We start from the raw sequence: 10340 nt of genomic DNA, 5'->3' as shown, positions 1-10340 counted from the left end.
TGAAAACATGCTCAAAGTCACTAATTATCTGAGAGATGCAAATCAAAACAACAATGCAGTACCATTTCACACCTGTCAGAATGGCCATCAACAAATCAACAAACGACAAGTGTTGGTGAGGTGGCGGAGAAAAAGGAGCCCTCGTGCACTTCTGGTGGGAATGCAGACTGGTGCAACCACTGTGGAGAACAGTATGGAGCTTCCTCAAAAAACTGAAAATGGAACTCCCATTTGACCCAATATTCCCACTCTTAGGAATATATCCCAAGAAACTAGAAACACCAATCAGAAAGAATATATGCACCCCTTTGTTCATAATTTACAATAGCTAGGATTTGGAAACAGCCTAGGTGCCCATCAGCAGATGACTGGATCCAAAAACTATGGTACACATCTACACAATGGAATACTATGCTGCCATTAAAAAGTAGAAATTCTTATCATTTGCAGCAACCTGGATGGAATTGGAGAGCATCATGCTGAGCGAAATAAGCCAATCAATGAAAGAGAAACACCACATGACCTCACTCATTTATGGATAATAAAGAATATTATAAACTGATGAACCAAAAGATAGATTTAGAGACAGTAAAGCAATAAGCAGACTGTCAAATTACAGTGGGGAGGGGAGAGAAATCTGGGGGAGATAAGAGATCAACCTAAGGACGCATATAAGTACAACCAATGGACACAAAACTCTGGGGAGGGAGGTCATGTATGGGAGTGGGGGGGACAATGGTAAGACATGTACACATATAATAATTTAATTAAAAAAAAAAAAAAAAAAAACAGGCTGGGAGCGGCCAGGCCCGGAGCAGCCGGGTCGGGTGGGGCCGGGCCCAGAGCAGCAGCTGCCAGGCTGGGAGCGGCCAGGCCCAGAGCAGCGGCTGCCAGGCTGGGAGCGGCCAGGCCCGGAGTGGCTTGGCTCGGAGCAGCCGGGCCCAGAGCAGCCGGGTCGGGTGCGGCCAGGCCCGGAGCAGCAGCAGCCAAGTCCAGAGCAACTAGGTCGGGAGCAGCAGTGACCAGACCCGGAGCAGCTGGTTATGGAACGAACCAGAGCAACAGAGGCCAGGCCCGGAGCAGCCAGGCCCGGAAAAGCTTGCTCCTCGCCTGCCCCTGCCCCATGGCTGCCTCTCAGACATGGCTGGAAACTTTTGTGGGAACTTGAGGGTCTGCTGAATCAAGTGATGAAGGCTTAGATCTGGATGTGTTGAGTTAGTATAGCGCTGGGGTGTTGATCTGTGAGTGCCTTGGGTGTGGCCTGGATGAGGCTGGTTGACCTATTTGGAAATGTCTTTTGTGTGAAGTGTATCATTGGGCATGTGGAGGTATTATTGATATGAGAAAATGCTAAGTAACTGATTTACTATCTGAAAAGGGATTTACTATCGGGGAAAGGGAGGGAAGAAGAGACTAAACATAAACTGTGCACCTATGGATGAGGACAATGGGGGATGGGGAGGGGGTGGAGGGTGGGGTGGGAACCTGGTGGAGGGGGTAAGAAATGAGGAACCTTTGTAATAATATGAACAATAAAGATTGATTTAAAAAATAAATAAATAAATAAATAAATAAATAAATAAATAAAGCTTCCAGCAAACAGAAGCCCTGGACAAGATGGCTTCACAGGGGAGTTTTACCGAACATTCAAAGAAGAACTAAAGCCAATCTTTATTCAGATTATTCCAAAAAATTCAAGATGAAGGCATACTTCTAAACTTTCTATGAAGCCAGCATTACCCTAATCCCAAAACAAGATGAATATACCACAAAGAAAGAGAATTAGAGGCAATTAACCCTGATGAACATACATGCTGAAATCCTCAAGAAAATTCTAGCAAAATGGATCAAGCATCACATTGGAAAGATCATACACCATGACCAAGTGAGATTTATTCTAGGAATGCAAGGCTGGTATAATATCTGCAAATCAATAAATGTGATATATCATATAAACAAAGTGAGAGACAAAAATCACATAATCATATCAATTGATGCAGAAAAAGCATTTGACAAAATCCAACACAACTTTCTGATAAAAATGCTCAGCAAAGTGGAAGTAGAGGGATCATACCTCAACATAATGAAAGCCTTATATGACAAACCTACAGCCAACATCATACTCAATGGGCAAAAACTAAAACCATTACCCTAAGAACAGGAACAAGAAAGGTATGCCCGCTTTCACCACTCCTGTTCAACATAGTACTGGAAGTGCTAGCCACAGCAATCAGACAAGAAGAAAAAATAAGGCATCCAAATTGGAAAAGAAGAAGTAAAATTGTCATTATTCACAGATGACTTGGTGCTGTACATAGAAAACCCTAAAGACTCCATCAAAAAATTATTAGACTTCGCCAAAACCGGTTTGGCTCAGTGGATACAGCGTCAGCCTGTGGACTGAAGGGTCCCGGGTTTGATTCCGGTCAAGGGCATGTACGTTGGTTGCGGGCACATTCCAATGGGCAGTGTGCAAGAGGCAGCTGATCGATGATTCTCTCTCATCAATGTTTCTAACTCTCTATCCCTCTCTCTTCCTCTCTGTAAAAAATCAATAAAATATATATTTTTAAAAAATTATTAGACTTACTAAATGAATTTGGCAATGTAGCAGGATACAAAATTAATGCCAAGAAATCTCTGGCATTTCTATATATCAATAGTGAACTTACAGAAAGAGAGTCTAAAAAAGCAATCCCATTTACCATCACAACAAAAAAAGTAATATACCTAGGAATAAACTTAACTAAGGAGGTAAAAGAAAACTACAGGATCCTGAAAAAAGAAATACAGGAAGACATAAATAGATGGAAGAGCATACTGTGTTCATGGATGGTAGGATCAACATCATTAAAATGTCCATACTACCTAAAAACAATCTATAGATTCAATGCACTCCCTATTAAAATACCAATGGCATATTTCACAGACCTAGAAAGAACTATCCAAAAGTTCATCTGCAATAAAAAAAAGACCTATAATAGCTGCAGCAATCCTGAAAAAGAAAAGCAATCTAGGAAAGATCTCAATACCAGATATCAAATTGTATTTCAAAGCCACTCTTCTCAAAACTGCCTGGTACTGGCATAATAATAGACATGTAGAACAATGGAATAGAATAGAAAACCCAGAAATTGACCCAAGCCACTATGCCCAATTAATATTTGACAAAGGAGGCAAGAGCATACAATTGAGTAAAGACAGTCTCTTTAAAAAATGGTGTTGGGAAAATTGGACAGATACTTGCAAAAAAATGAAACTAAAACACCAACTTACACCATACACAAAAATAAACTCAAGATGGAAAAGAACTTAAATGTAAGATAGGAAATCATAAAAATATTAGAGGAATCCACTGGCATCAAAATATCAGACATATGCCGAAGCAATATCTTCACTGATATAGTTGCTAGGACAATAGAAACTAGGGAGAAAATAAACAAATGGAACTACAACAAAATAAAAAGCTTCTGCACAGCAAAAGAAACCATCAACAAAACAACAAGAAAGTCCACTTCATAGTAGAACATATTTGCCAGTGTTATCACCGATAAGGGTTTAATCTCCAACATTTATAGGAATCTCATACAACTTAACAAAAGAAATATAAACAACTCAATGAAAAAATGGGCAATGGACCTAAAGAGATAATTTTCCAAAGAGGACATAAGGAAGGCCAAGAGATATGAAAACGTGTTCTAAGTCACTAATCTCCAAAAGATGCAAATGAAAACAATGTGGTACTATCTCACACCTGTCAGAATGGCTATCTTCAACAAATCAACAAGTGGCAAGTGCTGGAGAGGTTTCTGGAAAAAAGGAAACCTCATGCACTACTGGTGGGAATGCAGACTGGTGCAGCCACTGTGGAGAACAGTATGGAGTTTCCTCAAAAACATAAAAATTAAACTCCCATTTGACCCAGTGATTCCACTTCTAGGAATATATTCCAAGAAACCAAAAACACCAATTAAAAAGGATATATACACCCCTATGTTCACAGCAGCACAATTCACCATAGCTAAGATTTGGAAACAGCCTAAGTGCCCATCAGCAGATGATTGGATTAACAAATTGTGGTACATCTACACAATGGAATACTACACTGCTGTAAAAACAAAGGAACTCTTACCATTTGCAACAGCATGGGAGGAGCTGGGGAACATTATGCTAAGTTAAATAAGACAGTCAGAGAAAGATAAGTATCACATGATCTCATTCATTTGCAGATTATAATGAACAACATAAACTGATGAACAAAAATAGATCTAGAGACAGAGAAGCATGGATGAGATGCTCAAACCTCAGAGGGAAGGTAGTAGAGGGTGGCAGTAAGGGGAAGAGATAAACCAAAGCACTTGTATATATGAATATAAGCCTAACTTGTATGTATGCATATAAACCTAACCAGTGGAGGCTTAAGCTGGCAAGGGCAGGTGGAATGCTTGGCTTCCTCCATTGCCTGGGAAACTCAAGCCTCCCTCCTGCTCTCTGTGGCTATAGCCATCTTGGTTGGGTTTATTTGCATACTTGCTCTGATTGGCTGGTGAGCATGGCCGGTGGGTATAGCAGAGTGATGGTTAATTTGCATATTACTATTTTATTGGGTAGGATTTGTAGTGACAAATAGACATCTTTTTGTTCTATGAAATAAACTTACAAGACATTCTTTAGTTTTGATGCTAAGGTGATGGGTATGACTTGATTTAGTTCACCCTCCACAATGTTGATGGAAGATCCTATTAATGGCCCATTAAGGCAGGAGGCCCTCACTGCACCTGACAGGCTGGGGCTCTGCTTACCTGGTGTGACCTTGGGGAGGAGCAGGTATGGGCAGAGGTAAACCACTTAGAACTCTCTCTGGGGAACATTTCCAAGGGCCAAGTCTCCACCTTGGACATCAACCTACCCAGCTCTCCAACAGTGTGCACGGTTCAATTTTCCAGAGGCAGGGCCTCAAAGAATATACACACACAAAAAAATATTGTTTTTACCTTAAGACTGAAGCCAGAGGCAGAGGTCTTCGTCATGGTGAGAGTTACCTGTACTTTGGATCTTAGTCTGTAGCTCTGCCTGTTGCACAGATTAAAATGGACCCCCTGTCTGTGTGCATGATAACATTTTCAGAAAGTGAACATTTTTGCAGGCTCAGGAATCAAATCACCATTCACTGAGTGGTTCTCAACCTTTCTAATGTTGGGACCCTTTAATATATTCAATAGTTCCTCATGTTGTGGTGAACCCAACCATAACATTATTTTCGTTGCTACTTCATAACTGTAATTTTGCTACTGTTATGAATTGTAATGTAACTATCTATGTTTTCCAGTGGTCTTAGGCAACCCTGCTAGCCGTTCTCAACCTGAATCATGACCCACAGGTTGAGAACCGCTGCTATAGAACCTAAGACCATTGGAAAACACATTACGACTCACTAACAATAGCAAAATTATATTGATAGTTACGAAGTAGCAATGTGATAAGCCTCCATTTCCTCATGCAATGGGCATAATAGCAATAACTGCCTGGTGGCTTAAGTGAGCTAATACATGGAAAGTTCTTATCACATCATCAGCATTTAGTCCACATGAGATGCATTTTCTTTTTTAGTTTTTTTTTATTTTATTAAATTATTATCTGTGTACATATTTTAATATGGCAGTCACTACCTTGATTGCTATTGTCACACTTACATAAACTTGTCTCTTGGATCTCTAGCACTTGGCACCATTCCCCCATAGGACTATGTAGCTTAAAACTTAATAAATGTATGAGCCAAAACTTTCCTCTAACATCATTGAATCAAGTCAAAACAATCTTATGTGGTTTGGAGATGACATCTTGATCAACTAAAGCACAATTATGTCTCCTTGTGGACTAGAGAGGAATGGCTAGGTGTTGAGATATATTCAGTTTTACTCTCAATTGTTAAAATTGTTATTTATTGAAAAGTTTTATTTAATGCCCCCATGAAACGTAATATGATTTATTAACACATATTAAAGTAAAATAACAATGAGAGAGAGAGAGAAAGAGAGAGAGAGAGAGAGAGAGAGAGAGAGAGAGAGAGAGAGAGAGAGAGATGACTCAAGGAGTCCTCCCCATTCAGTAAAATGATCACATTGCTAGGTTAAAAGAAAGATGCTGGATTAAAACAGAAAATTGGCAGCCATAATCAAGATACATCAAGTTGTACAGGTTTGGGATTTGTATATTTTCTTATTTAAATCACATGGGTCACAACTGGTTGGAGCACTGAAAGGTTGTGGGTTTGATTCCTGATCAGGGCACAGACCCAGGTTTTGGGCTCTATCCCCAGTCTGGGCACATATGGAAGGCAAGTAACCAATGTTTCTCTTTTTTTTAAAAAATATATTTTATTGATTTTTCACAGAAAGGAAGGAAGAGAGAAAGAGAGCTAGAAACATCGATGAGAGAGAAACATCGACCAGCTGCCTCCTGCACACCCCCCACCGGGGATGTGCCCGCAACCAACGTACATGCCCTTGACAAGAATCGAACCTGGGACCCTTCAGACCTCAGACCAACGCTCTACCACTGAGCCAAACCGGTTTCGGCCAATGTTTCTCTCTTAATGTTTCTATTTCTCTATCCCTCTCCTTTCCTCTCTGAAATCAATAAAAATATTTTTTTAAAGAATAAAATAACTCTAGCCAGTTTTGCTCAGTGGATAGAGTGTCAGCCTGCAGACTGAAGGGGTCCTGGGTTCAATTCCAGTCAAGGGCACATCCCCAGTGGGGGACATGCAGGAGGCAGCCAGTCAATGATTCTCTCACATCATTGATGTTTCTATCTCCCTCTCCCTCACCCTTCCTCTCTGAAATCAATAAAATATATTACAAAAAAATATATAAAATAAAAATAATAAAATAAATAATAAATTTTAAAAAATAAAATCACATGGGTCAGATGTCTGTGAAATTTATATACCTGGTAGAATAAAAGCTGTATAGCCCCTCAGCACAGTTCTCAGAGACTATTGGAGCTCTTGTGTTGACTCAGTGAACTATCAATTATAAAAATCAAAACAGGCTGAAACCAGTTTGGCTCAGCGGTAGAGCGTCAGTCTGCGGACTGAAGGGTCCCAGGTTCAATTCCGGTCAAGGGCATGTACATTTGTTGCGGGCACATCCCTGGTGGGGGGTGTGCAGGAGGCAGCTAGTTGATGTTTCTCTCTCATCGACGTTTCTGGCTCTCTATCTCTCTCCTCTCCTCTCTGTAAAAAAATCAATAAAATATATTTAAGGGGAAAAAAATCAAAACAGACTCATCAGACAAAGGGCCAAGTTCTCCCAAAAGGCTTGTGTCAGGTCCTTCTAACACTCCCATCCACGTCACGGTGCTGTAGCCTCTGGTATCAAAACAACACAACAGGACAGAAAGCACATCTTTCCCAGGCACAGGCTTCACCTCAGGTGTTCCCTACCCACATTTCAATGACCCACTTTCTGTTGTGGGCAAGATTAAAGCCCATTACACAACACCACAGATATTTATTGCTCTGGTGTATATTTGCTCAAATTAATGCCGCATTAGTGCAATGAGGCTGGCCATAGCTGCTGACGTTCTCACCACCAGAGATGTAGGCTCAATGCCGGGGTAAGCCAGACACATTGTCAGCCTCTGGGATCAAGCTCTCTTCTGTCTATGGGCTGCAGGCAAAGCAAACCAGGTGTTTGTGCTCTCTGCCCTTTAGATCTTATCCCAGAATGCTATCTAAGCTCACATATGCAGTCAATTATTATATTTGGTTCTAGATGTAGGAATGGGAACACAGGTGCTATGAGCATCCTTGTGATGTCAGCACACCTACTCCACCCCTGCTCCCTGTATCTCTTCACTCACCACCCACCTCCCCAACCCAGTGATTCTGGAGAGAGCTATTGAGACTGGGTTTCAATTTGCCATGATTTAGGTGAACATGCAAAAGATGCATTTGAGTAAATCCACTTTAAAAGCATGTTTTTGTGTGTGCCTGCTACAAGTTAGGCATCAATATTATTGAGTCATGGATATCAGAGTGAATAAAGAGCTGTAACCATCACTCCAAAGTGCACTAGAGTGGGCCTGAAAGGGAGCCTCAGAGCACAGAGGAACCAGAAAAGGGGGAGGAATGGATGTGGAAAGGAGGTAGAGCTGGAACTGTGGACAGGAGGAACCATATACAGGCTGGGGCAGCCCCTGAGGAGGGCAAGCAGCACAGTGACTAACCCATGACAAGCAGCAGAGCTGAAGCTCAGAATGAGTAGACATGGAGTTGGGGGCCAACCTAAAAATGACCCAGGCCAGAGATGAACAGAGCTCAGATGCCTGCCAAGAGGTGTGCATTTGATCCTGAATGTGGTGGAAGCAAGACAATGATCACATTTTCATTATTAGAAAATTCCATAGGGATTAAGGGGGGCAAGCCACAGATGCTCAAGAACAGAGGAGGAAGTCTGCACAGAAAGCCCTGAGCTGAGAGGCCACAATATGGACATACGGGGCTGGAATCTGGAGAATTTGAATGAGCTCCTGGAGTCCAGCTAGATTTGGAGTGAGTATTATGCTTAGCACTAGACTTTTAAAGATGATTAGATAATATTTAAGCAAGGCGTGATCACATTCACGTCACTGTTTTTCTGCTCTAAAAAGATTCTGGGCAGTGTGTGAGTGGAAGAGAGAAATGGCTTAAAAATTCCAGCACATACTCCCCATGCTTCCCATATAAATATTGTTCTCAGCGGTGCAGCTGCTACTGCTCCTCCAGCACCTGGCTCTGTTTGTCATCCTGCCCCATATAGGGACCTTTGCCTCATCTTGCTCTAGCTGTCCCAAAGCTCAATGTCTCTGCTCCAGGCCACATACTGATCCTGAGTGCCAGGAGGTTTAGGGGATGGTCGTCCACCTGACTCACCTACAGCTCCAAGTTTCAGCCCCTGTTCTATCTGCAGGAAATGGTTTCTTTCACCAGTCCCCAACCACAGGATCCAATAAAATGTGACTCCAGATGCTGACCTCCAGTTATGACAGGCACATGAGATTCCTGTGATTTGCTAAAATGTGTAGCTCTAGTTGTTGGTATGGCTAGATTACAGCCAATTGGTCAGGTCCATCCCTTCAGGCAGCACCTACTATATGCTAGTCATCACGCTGCCCAGGGTATGCAGGATGCACAGAGGAGCAGCAGACTATCTGGATGAGTGGACTAAGGCTTCAACACAGGGTGTGTGACTTGTGAGAACAAGAGGCACCAGTGAGCAAGGGAGACAAACATGGACCAGGCACACTTTTCATTGCTGACATGCACTTCTCAGTGGTCACATGTTCATAAACTTTCATGAGTAGTTTGAAATCAGTCATGATGAAAGTGTTTACACTGGAAATTGGCAAGTCCTGCACACTCGGTGTCCCCACCCCTCACCCCACCCATCTCCTTGACAACAGTGGGAAGTGGGGGACATTGCTACTCTGTCCTATTCTCCTTTCCTCTTTTCCTGGGGTCCATCAAGGACAGCATAAGACAAGGATGCCAGCTTACACAATAATGGAGGCTGGAAGATTTGTGTTAAACCTAAGTTTGGTTTGGAATTTGGTGTTGTGAATGGCAGAGGATTGGGATGTGAGGTGTTCTAGCTTCCTGTCCTCCTACTGTCAGTCACTTAAGTGGCGATGGATAGTGAATAAGACTTGGCTGGAAGGGCTGAGTGGCTGCATGATAGCCCAGGAGAAAATGGGAACAAGATGAGAAGGAGAGTAAGCCAAGATCTCTATTTCTTCCTCCCTCAGACTCTGTGCCTCAGTTATCCTATCTATGATCTGTTCAAGGACTGTTAGGACAGTGGTTGGCATACTCATTAGTCAACAGAGCCAAATATCAACAGTTCAACAATTGAAATTTCTTTTGAGAGCCAAATTTTTTAAACTTAATCTTCTAACACCACTTCTTCACCCAGGCCATGGTACTTTGTGGAAGAGCCACACTCAAGGGGACAAAGAGCCAAATGTGGCTCGTGAGCCGCAGTTTGCTGACCATGGGACTAAGTGATATGTTTGGAGCATCACAAAGGCCAGCACAGAGGTAGTCCTCATGAGAGAAGCAGGAGAAAGTCACAGGGGGCTTCTCCTTGTCTTCCCTTCTTTTTCTCTGAACATTCCCAGTTATTTTTATCCTATGATGAGTCTGGACTTCCAAAGTTCCTTAAACAAAAGCTCCCAAACCTTAAAATCTTCTGGGAAATTCCTTAAAACACAGGTGCAGAAACTCTGACAGAGGACACTTTGGTGAGTCCAGGATTGCACTTTGTCAGGAAGCTCCCAGGGGATCCTGCTGCTGAGCC

The sequence above is a fragment of the Pipistrellus kuhlii genome, unplaced genomic scaffold (genome assembly GCF_014108245.1).
Source record: "Pipistrellus kuhlii isolate mPipKuh1 unplaced genomic scaffold, mPipKuh1.p scaffold_m20_p_3, whole genome shotgun sequence".
In the NCBI taxonomy this organism is placed as follows: domain Eukaryota; kingdom Metazoa; phylum Chordata; class Mammalia; order Chiroptera; family Vespertilionidae; genus Pipistrellus; species Pipistrellus kuhlii.
The sequence above is the reverse complement of the archived record's forward strand: the minus strand, read 5'-3'. Positions refer to the sequence as shown.